The sequence below is a fragment of the Pelodiscus sinensis genome, chromosome 13 (assembly GCF_052426305.1).
Source record: "Pelodiscus sinensis isolate ZL-2025 chromosome 13, ASM5242630v1, whole genome shotgun sequence".
Taxonomy (NCBI): Eukaryota; Metazoa; Chordata; order Testudines; family Trionychidae; genus Pelodiscus; species Pelodiscus sinensis.
Genome location: NC_143064.1, coordinates 19,676,143 through 19,687,011, shown reverse-complemented (window position 1 = coordinate 19,687,011; position 10,869 = coordinate 19,676,143).

Below are 10,869 nucleotides of genomic sequence, written 5' to 3'. Positions count from 1 at the left end.
ACAGACCCAGCTCCCTCAGCCTCTCCTCATAGGTCATATGCTCCATCCCCCTAATCATTTTGGTTGCCCTCCACTAGACCATCTCTATAAATCTCTCTATAAATTTCTCAAGTTGTGTCTTGAAACCTGTTAGGTTTTTTTTGCCCCACTGCTCCTCTTGAAGGGCTGTTCCAGAACTTCACCCATCTCATGGTTGGAAGCTTTTCTCTAATTTGAATCGTAAACTTGTTGATGGCCAGATTATACCCATTTGTTCTTGTCTCAACACTGGCTCTTAATGTAAATAACTCCTCTTCCTCCCTGGTGTTTATCTCTGATATATTTATGGAGAACAATCATATATCCCTTCAGCCTTCGTTCTGAAGAACATTTGTGATGAAAATGAACATACAATCATTTTCATCTACATTCTTAGTAGGGGAAAATAATTTTCTGAACAGCTTTCCTGTATACCGTTTATAGAGCCCGATGTTTTATGGTCAGAAGGAACCCTCTAGTTTGGCATTCAGCATTACCAGCTCTTCACCCAGTGATTCATCCAGTGATCTCAATAACTTGCAGTGGAAACAAAGCATTTCTTCTAGAAAAAATACACTCTGGATGTGTACGACTTCAAACAATGGAGAACCTACCACATCCCTTGGCAAGGGAGGAAATGAGTGATTCAAACCCACCACCTTCTAGGGTTGAGGCTGACTTCTAACATTGCATCCAATGTCCCTCAGGGTCAGGAGCACCAACAGCCTGGGCTCCTGGGCAAGGTGGGGGCAATAGCTTTGCATTCCTAGAAGGGTGGGGTGGACAGCCCTTGGCACTCCCTGGAGTGCACCATGCTGGCTCCAGGCAGCCCTCAGTGCCAGCTGCAGTGCAGCACCCCCTCCCTTAGTGCTGCCTAGAATGATGATACTGTAGAGAACATTTTAAAACCCATAGTTAGCTAGCAGTTCAAATTCTATAGGAAAAAACCTGAAGTAGAAAAATTAGTTACATGACATATAATGTCAAGTGTTTCCCTGGCAAGAAAATGTTAGTCTTTACCTGGATCTGATGTCATATTCAGGTATAAAACGGGATCTGATGGATAGTTTATCCCTGGGAAAATTCTCCCAGTCAAACATTTTATAATCCTTATTTAATCACTCTCTTGTTTGTTACCTTTGGCTAGATGCTGATTTTATGCACACCTGTGAGCTGCCATTACTAGACCTGCTGTTCTGTAAGTGGCCTTTGAAATGTAATCACTTGGTAAGGATAATTTGAGCCCTTAAATTTATAACCTTTTCCAACTGCTCAATGTAGCTGGAATGTAGAAATATCCAGAGAGTTTAGAGTTTGGATTTCTTTATAATGATTCCGGATATTTTTAAAACTATCATGATGTTTTGTATTTTTCTGCTACTGTTCAACATGTCCACTGTTCCTTGGATTACTGGAGAGAACCTTATTTTAGCCTTCAATCGTCATCTAAATCACATCCACCTGCAGCTATTGCTTATTTATTTGTGTCATTGAAAATGTTTAAGTATGGAGATGAGGCTATGGACTATGTCTCAGAGAATCCTCCCCACTTCTTTGGATCAGAGCCATTGTGCCTGGTTGGCAGTTTCTAAGGCCACGTCTACACTACAGATAAGATCGAAGCAGCTGCAGTTGATCTTCCGGGGTTTGAATGAGCAGGTCTATGAAGATACGCTAATTCAAACTGAGAGGGCACACCTGTCAATGCTGGTACTCCTGCTTCTACAAGGAGTAAGGGAAATCGAAGGGAGAGTGTGCTCCCTTCAACTTCCTGCAGTGTGGACTCTGCCAAAATTCGAGTTATGATACTTTGACTTAAGCTATGCAATTAACATAGCTGAAGTCATGTATCTTAATTCGAACATATTTGCATAATGTAGATCGGGGGAAAAGAGGAATGCTAACCACATAGGATTTAAAACAAGTCATAAAGGAAAGAATAAAAAGGAATATTTCTGGAATGACAACTGAAAAGAGTTGCTATAGAAAGACTAGGTGGCTCAAAGAAGTGGTGATGGGATGTACTAACTTCTGTCTCTAAAATGATTCAGATTTGGGAAGTGGCTAATTTTTTTTTAAAAAAAGCTGATAGATCTAAGTAGTGCTTCATTTTTTAGCCTAGCTCCTATCAGAAAAGTGTCCTCATCACAACTGGAAAGCTTTGGGGCAGCTTGAGAAGACAAAATGTGACTGGTCTGTTAGGAGTGAGCTAGGGTTGCCCATCTACTTTGGGGAGGAGACACACCAGCAAAGCAGGCCCGGAAAAGTTTAGAACCATGACTCATGTTTCATGACTCATGCCCCATATTACTTTAAATTTAAATTAAGCCACAGAATACTGGCCATCAGAGAATGGAACTTTGGAAAAGGCGGTGATAAGCAAATTGAGAGGGGGAAAAAACGTGAGACTTAAAAAAATATTAAAAACTGAAGTAGTTGTGGGGGGAGGGGAGGAAAGGGGAAGATAGTCAAAGTAACACAAGAGACTGCTGGAAAGGAACATAATTGGCATGGAGAATGTAAAAGGCAGACCAGCACAGGTCTGCTTGCCATGGTTGCAGAGGGAGTTTTGAGGGCAAGCCCATAAATCTGGATTTAAAAAAATGTTCTGCCTTCATTTCCTTGTTAGGAAGGTGGAAGAAAAATGTTTCAGGAACATTAATTTTCACAACAGCTCCTTGAGGTAATAGCATCTCTATCTTACAGGTGGGCAGACACAAAAAAGTGGAGTGATTTGTAACATGGTAATTCAGTAGAAGAACAGAAACAGAACAAAATCTAGGCCTAAATTTTCAAAACCCACTGGTGCTTGTGCCTCAATTCTGGGGCACCCATCCTTAAACCCCTTTAAAGGTACCTGATTTTCAGACAGCAGATGCTCAACACCTTCTAAAAATGTTATCTCAGACTGGATACTGAATATCAAATAATTCTAAATCACTAGCTGCGTTTGGAAATGTATGGCATGTCTATACTGCAGTGCATCTTGTGAAGATGCTCTGTGTTGACAGGAAAAAGCTCTCCCATCAGCATAGTGAAATCAGCTACATGAGGGGCAGAAGCTACATCGGCAGGAGCAGCTCTTCCATTGACATAGTATTGTCCCGCCCACACTTACGTTGGTGTAACTGAAGTTGTGTAGGGGTTGGTTCATTCACATGCTGTGAGCAGCGTAAGTTCTACTAACATACATGGTAGTGTAGAAAGGGCCTAAGGCTCATGGTGTTGTATTCTACTCTGCAGAGTCTCCTTGCTAATGCTATAAGAAATGACTAATGTTGATATTAACCTATGGTAGCAGTTCTCAACCTGGCTACGTCTAGACTGCAAGCCTCTTTCAAAAGAGGCGTTCTTGAAAGATACTTTCGAAAAAGCCTCTTTTGAAAAAGAGCATATAGACTACAACCAGTACTTTTGAAAAAGCAAGCCACTTTTTCGAAAGAGAGCACCCAGGCAGTCTGGATGTTCTCTTTTGAAAAAGCACAGTTTGCATTACACAGCACTTGAAAAAGCACAGTTTGCATTAAAAAAAAGGCGTTCTTCCTCGTAAGACGACGTTTTCTGTGGTCGAAAAAACTTCCATGTTCTTTCGATTTACTATTGAAAGAATGTGGCAGCAGTCTAGACTCAGGGGAATTTTTTTCGAAAAAAGGCCACTTTTTTTGAAAAAACCCTGTAGTCTAGATACACCCCCAGTGGCCCACTGGCTGCATGTGTACCAATTAGCACACAACTGTGGCCCAATAGTTCACCTCTGGCCATTGTTTGAAAGTATCTTCTTTTGCCCATAAGATTCAGTATAGGGAACATCAAAAAAGTTTGGTTATAATGCAATCTCCCTGAAGAACATCAGAAACCCTTCCTTGAGAGAATTTCCACTTTTTAGTGGTCTCCATTTCAAGTAACTTCGTAGACAAATATCCTTGAATGGAATAAAGCGAATCTCATAGCCCACTCAGCCAGATTACAGGCTACAACAAGTACTGATAGATCTTTCATGTGTATGTTTCTCATTTGAACATGATTTTTCCAAAATGTCTTTTGTTTCAGCTTAAAAATTTCATTGCTCTCTAAATTAGTCCTGGAATTAATAGCGGTATTTTACAATCTGGTAAAGTTCAAATCTAGAGGAGCATAACTACAGTTTTCTAAATATGGAACCTCCCCTTTTGGATTTTATGGTCTCAATTTAGGCCATTTGTCGCCAATCATTTATTTTATCCTTATTTCTGAATCATAAACTTCAAGGGAAAAAAGGGGAATCCCCGAGTGGTACTGAATGGCACATTTGTTATAGCCCATCACTGCAGCTTCTAGGGAGCAATGATCAGGTGCTTTTATCACTCTTCCCTTTATATCAATGTACTTCTGTGTACAGGGAAGGCTGTTTGCCATATGCCGTTGGATTATGAGTAAAGAATTAGCTTTTGATTCCTTGCACTGGGATCTTCATCATTAGTCTCAGTGGAGTTTCAGGTGTTAGTTATGTTGTTTAAAGTGATAAAAGACCTGGCACCTCTCTCTTGGTGCCATCATGTGGTCAGCAGTGGGGAGCTTGAGACAGATACCTGCAGTTATTAAAGGAAGAGGTTGGCAGATGGGGCTCCACTGCAATTTACTTCCCCAGTCCAAAATAGCTCAGATTTGGGGACTGTCCAGGCAAGTGGAGCAAATAGATGGTTTGATTGGGCTTTTGGAGAGGGCAAAGGGAAGTGCCACAAATGAGGAGGGATGGAAAGGAGTTTTTTTGTAGGAGGCTAGCTGGTGGAGTTCCTTCTGAATAGTTATTTTCATGCTGCTGAGTATTTTTCTAGTAATGAATATGTGTTACAGCATCTACAACTTTATACAGGATTATTATTATTATTATCTAAAATGAAAAACACATTTTTAAATATCAGGTGTCTATAAGAATACATTTTCTTTGTAGATCACCTAAAGGCCACAGGATTCACAATTACTCATGTGAGTAAACCCCTTAGAATCTGTGAGCATGATCGCTAGTATGGAAAGGCTGGCAAAAGAACCTGAATTCTCAGTTCAGCAAAAGACACATGCAGGTACTTAGCTTTAAAAGTCATTCAGAGTTGAAACCATTTGGTTAACAAGGTACAGCTCTCAGAGCAAATCCATGCCTAAGGTATGTCTAGACTACATGGCTCCGTCGACGGAGCCATGTAGATTTGTTTTTTTGGCAAAGGCAAATGAAGCCGCGATTTAAATGATCGCGGCTTCATTTACATTTACATGGCTGCCGCGCTGAGCCGACAAACAGCTGATCAGCTGTTTGTCCGCTCAGCGCGCTAGTCTGGACGCTCCCCTGCCGACATCAAAGCCCTTTGTCGGCAGCCCTGGTAAACCTCATCCCACAAGGAATAACGGGGCTGCCAACAAAGGGCTTTGATGTCGGCGCGGGAGTGTCCAGACTAGCACGCTGAGCGGACAAACAGCTGATCAGCTGTTTGTTGGCTCAGCGTGGCAGCCATGTAAATTTAAATGAAGCCGCGATCATTTAAATCGCGGCTTCATTTGCCTTTGCCTACAACCCTAATCTACATGGCTCCATTGATGGAGCCATGTAGTCTAGACACAGCCTAAGCTATGGATTCTTCTGGCTAAAGCAGGAGCTAGGGAGTCAGTCTCTTCTGCTTTCCTGTATCCTCCACTGTGGAGAACTATTGCTGCTTCCCTAACTGTAAAATGGAGATAACACCGTGAAGTCAATAGATGGCTCATCTGCTTTAGTGTAAGCTGTTGGTGAGTGTACAGGTCTCCTTGTGACCTGCTGGGCAGAGGCAGTGTGTCTGGTCTAGTGTCTGCCTTGGAGCCTTGGCTGTTTAGCTCAAGCTGCAGCAACTCTTGCTTTTTCACTCAGATTAATTTCCCAGCCTGTGAGCTGAGATGTCAGCCATCACATAAGCTAGTGTGTAAGCATTTTGATGAATGGAATGAAGGAAAACAGCCAGTGCTACCCACCGACCTGTCCTCTCTACGGGGACACTTCAGTCTGAGGTGAGGGGAGGATTCAGGGGCTGAAGAAGGGTGGCACAGAGTGAAAGCAAAAACAGCTAACTTATGGTAAGTAGCAGTAGCAGGACACCTTTCCTCAGAGCCTCTCAAAGGTCTAGCTCCTCAGAGGTAATTAGGTGCCTAACACCCATTGACATCAAGAGGCATTAGGTGCCTAAACACCTTTGACAATCTGGGCCAAAGTGTTTAACTAGGATGGGTATTGTGAGTATTGTTTTGATCAGATACTTACTCCAGAGCAACGTGGAATAGAAAGCACAGGTTCTGATTCCCTTGTTTTAGTCAGAGGAACACTGCTTACACTAGCGTTCACTCTTTTGGGCTCTTCCTTATAACAGAATAGCTGCTCAGTGGCAAGAAAATAATTACAAGTTACAGACAATCATGTCACTCTGATTTATACATGTGAATCCTACTGCAAAATTTTGTAAAAGAGAAAACCTTAACCTTTTATCAAATGACACTGTGTGAGTTATAATTAGATAATAGCTGTTGTCTCCTGGGGGAACTGGCAGCTTGAAATGATTCTCACCAGTTGTTGTGGGATCAATACTAGCCGAATAATTAAAATTCGATACTTCTACGTCTCTATCAGTAACACTGTGGGGAATGATGTATGACAGGTTTAATTGAATTTGTCAGACAATGTGACTACTTGCATAGATCACTGGGATATTTTTAGATTTATGTATTTCATTGCCTGATTATGCTAGCATCGTGCCTTTTAATATTCACGGTTACTTCTAAGCAGTAAGACTGCTTGCTTAGAGAGCATTGACAAACTGTAAACAGTGACCCTGAGTTTATGCTGAACTTTTAGTCTAAATGTTAAGAGTCTTAATGGAGACACCCAGTAATAAAACAGCCGGGTAAATATTAAAATACAAAAGAATGATAAACTGGAGAAGAGAATAGTATTTTGCACATTGTAGAAGTTCTTACTAGTGGAATACTTAACCCCTTCATTGCTGGCCCTTTGTGGCAATAGTTGTGCTGATAATGTTTCACTGATCTGCACAGAATGTTAGGACTATGGTATAGGTAAAGATGTACCTAGCAGAAGCATATTCAATGCTAACTTGATAGCTAATATTGGAAAAATAACACAGCAGGGCACAGATTATCCAGCAAGCTCTTGGAATGCATTGGAGACAATTTTTTTATTTCAGAAGGTTGAGAAAGCTACTGCGGGAAGGTGTTCTAGATTAGATTTTAAGAAACAGGGGAGGAACTGGTTGAAAATTTGAAAGTGGAAGGCAACTTGGGTGAAAGTGATCATGAAATCATTGAGTTTATGATTCTAAGGAATGGTAGAAGAGAGAACAGCAAAATAAAAGGCTCATCTACACTTGGCTTAACCAGGAGCTCTTAAATGATCTAAATATCAAAAAGGAGATATATAAAAAGTGGAAACTTGGTCAAAGTACAAAGTATTAGTATAAGCAAATAACACAAGTATGTAGGGGCAAAATTAGAAAGGCCGGAGAAAAGCGCCAGTCTAGACGTGATTTTCTGTAAAATAAACCCTTTTCCGGAAGATCCCTTATTCCTACTCGGCAAAACCCCAAGCCGGAAAAAAGCGGCAGCCATGTAAATGCAAATGCTGCAGGGGATATTTAAATATCCCCCGTGGAATTTGCAATTCCAACTGGTCTCATTAGCATCCCTTTTCCGGAAAGGGGTGCTAATGTAGACACAGCCAGAGGGTATCAGGAAAACATTCTAAAAATATATTAGAAGCAAGAGGAAGACCAAGGACAGGGTAGGCCCATTGTTCAATGAAGAGGGAGAAACAATAACAGAAAATGCCAAATGGCAGAGGTGCTTAATGACTTCTTTGTTCTGGTTTTCACCAAGAAGGTTGGTGGTGACTGGATGCCTAACATAGTGAATACTAGTGGAAATGAGGTACATTTAGAAGTTAAAATAGGAATAGAACAAGTTAAAAATTACTTAGAGAAGTTAAATGTCTTTAAGTCACCAGCGCCTGATGAAATGCATCCTAGAGTACTCCAGGAGCTGATTGAGGAGGTATCAGCGCCATTAACTATCATCTTTGAAAAGTCATGGAAATTGGGAGAGATTCCAGAAGACTGGAAAAGGGCAAAGACTGTGCCCATCAATAAAAAGGGAAACAAGAAAAACCCAGGAAACTACAGACCAGTTAGCTTAACTTCTGTGTCAGGAAAGATAATGGAGCAAATAATTAAGGAATTCATCTGCAAACATTTGGAAGATAACATGGCGATAGCCAGCATGGATCTGTAAAGAAAAAAGAATGTAAAACCAATCTGATAGTTTTCTTGGATAGGATAACTAGTCTTATGGATAAGAGGGATGTGGTAGACGTGATATACAGAGACTTCAGTAAAGCATTTGATACTGTCTCGCATGACCTTACCAATACACTAGGGAAATACAACCTAGATGGGGCTACTACAAGGTGGATACATAACTGACTGGATAACCATTCTTAGTAATTATTAATGGTTCACAGTCAGGCTGGAAGGGCATAACAAGTGCAGTTCTGCAGGGGTCTGCTTTGGGACTGGTTCTATTCAATATCTTCATCAATGATTTAGACAATGGCATAGAAAGTACACTCAGAAAGTTTCAGATGATACCAAGCTGGGAGGGGTTGCAAGTACTTTGGAGGATAGGATCATAATTCAAAATGATCTGAACAAACTGGAGAAATGGTCTGAGGTAAATTGGATGAAATATAACAAGGACAAATGCAAAGTACTCCACTTAAAAAGGAACGATCAGTTTCAAACATACAAAATGGGAAATGACTGAAGGAATACAGTAAAGTCTCGGTTATCCGACCTAAATGGGATTTGAATTTCCCGGGCTTCATTTGCATGTTGCCGGGCTCCGCCATTTTTAAATGTCCGCTAGTGCGGACTCCGTGCCCGCGGCGACACGCGGCATGAACTAGATAGTTTGGATTAGGCTTCCTATTCTGAACTATCTGTACACCTCAGGCCAGGAGCCGGGCTTGCTCCACATGGGGGCAGCTCCCTCTCTTCTCCCCCCAGCCCGCAAAGTTTTTTTGGGGGGAAGTGGGTCCGGGCCCACTCCTAAAAGTGGAGCTGCTAACGTGGCAGGATGGCCAGGACCGGGCCCCAAGTGGGGCACAGGCCCAGCACCCCTGAGCATCGGGCAAGCCTGCAGCATGGGCGTGAGCTGCCCCAGCCGTGGGGGGGGAGGGGTACGGTTGCCGAGCCCGCACTGCGTGTGCCAGGCTGAGGGGAGCCCCTGCAGACCTGCCAACCAGAGCTCCTGCCCAGCCCTGGAAAAAGGGAAAGCAAGGCCATAGTGGTGTGAAGCGTCCCTGGAGCCCCTTGCCATCGTGTGACGGGCAGCACCATCGGATAAAACGGAATGTCAGATAAGTGAAGGTCGGAAAATCGAGACTCTACTGTACTGCAGAAAGAAAGGTAGGGCTCATAGTGGACCACAAGCTAAATATGAGTCAACAGTGAGGGTATGTCTACACTACAGCGCTAATTCGAACTAACTTAGTTAATTTCGAACTAAGCTAATTCGAACTAACACATCCAGACTAAAAAACTAGTTCGAATTAGCGTTTTGCTAATTCGAACTAGCATGTCCACATTATGTGGACCCTGAACCGGGCTTAAGGATGGCCGGAAGCAGTGCTGGCAGGGCATCAGATGAGGACTTAGAGCGTGGAGCTGCTGCCTCAGGCTAGCCGAGGGCTGTGCTTAAAGAGACCCGACCCCAGGTCCCATATGAAGAGAGGCTAAAGAGACTGGGACTTTTCAGTTTAGAAAAGAGGAGACTGAGGGGGGACAGGATAGAGGTCTATAAAAGCACAAGTGGGGTGGAGAGGGTGCATCAAGAAAAGTTCTTCATTAGTTCCCATAATAGAAGGACTAGAGGACACCAAAGGAAAGGAATGGGTAGCAGGCTTCAAATTAGTAACAGAAGGTTGTTCTTCACAAAGGAAATAGTCAACCTGTGGAACTCCTTGCTGCAGGAGGCTGTGAAGGCTAGAACTAGAACAGAGTTTAAAGAGAAGTGAGATAAAGTGATGGAGGTTGGGTCCATGGAGTGGTATTAGCCAGGGGGTAGGAGTGGTGTCCCTGCCCAAAGTTTGTGGAAGGCTGGAGAGGGATGGTATGAGACAAATGGCTTGGTCACTGTCTTCGGTCCATCCCCTCCAGGGTCCCTAGGGTTGGCTGCTGTCGGCAGACAGGCTACTGGGCTAGATGGACCTTTGGTCTGACCCAGTACGGCCATTGTAAGCTCAGGGCTCAGGGTCGGGGGTCTCAGTGGACCCCCTTGATTTTCATGCACACCTGCTCCTGGGTGGCCAGGCTGGCAGCTCTCCTGCCCTAGACGGCCACTTTCCTGTGCCTAGTGCGGAGGTCGTGGACGAGGTCCACGATGTCCGCACTAGACCAGGCGGGTGTCCGCCTCTTGCGGTCCCGGGCAAGTTCCCGGGAGCCGCCAGCCTGGTCCCGGGAAGAGAGGGAGGGCTGGGGGGCATCGGGTGGCTGGTTCGAGCCGTGCCAGATGCAGGGTCTGGTAGCTGGGTGCTGGCAGGCTTGCACCTGGCACGGGCAACATAGCCAGCACGTGCCCCTTTAAGAGGTCCGGGGCCGGGAGGGGGGTAGTAGAGTTTCCCTGGTGTTGGCCAGAGTGGCCACCAGGGAAACCTGGGGAGGGCTAGCCTCCCACTAGTTCGAATTAAGGGGCTACACACTCCTTAATTCGAACTAGTAAGTTCGAACTAGGCTTAATCCTCGTAGAATGAGGTTTACCTAGTTCGAACTAAGCGCTCTGCTAGTT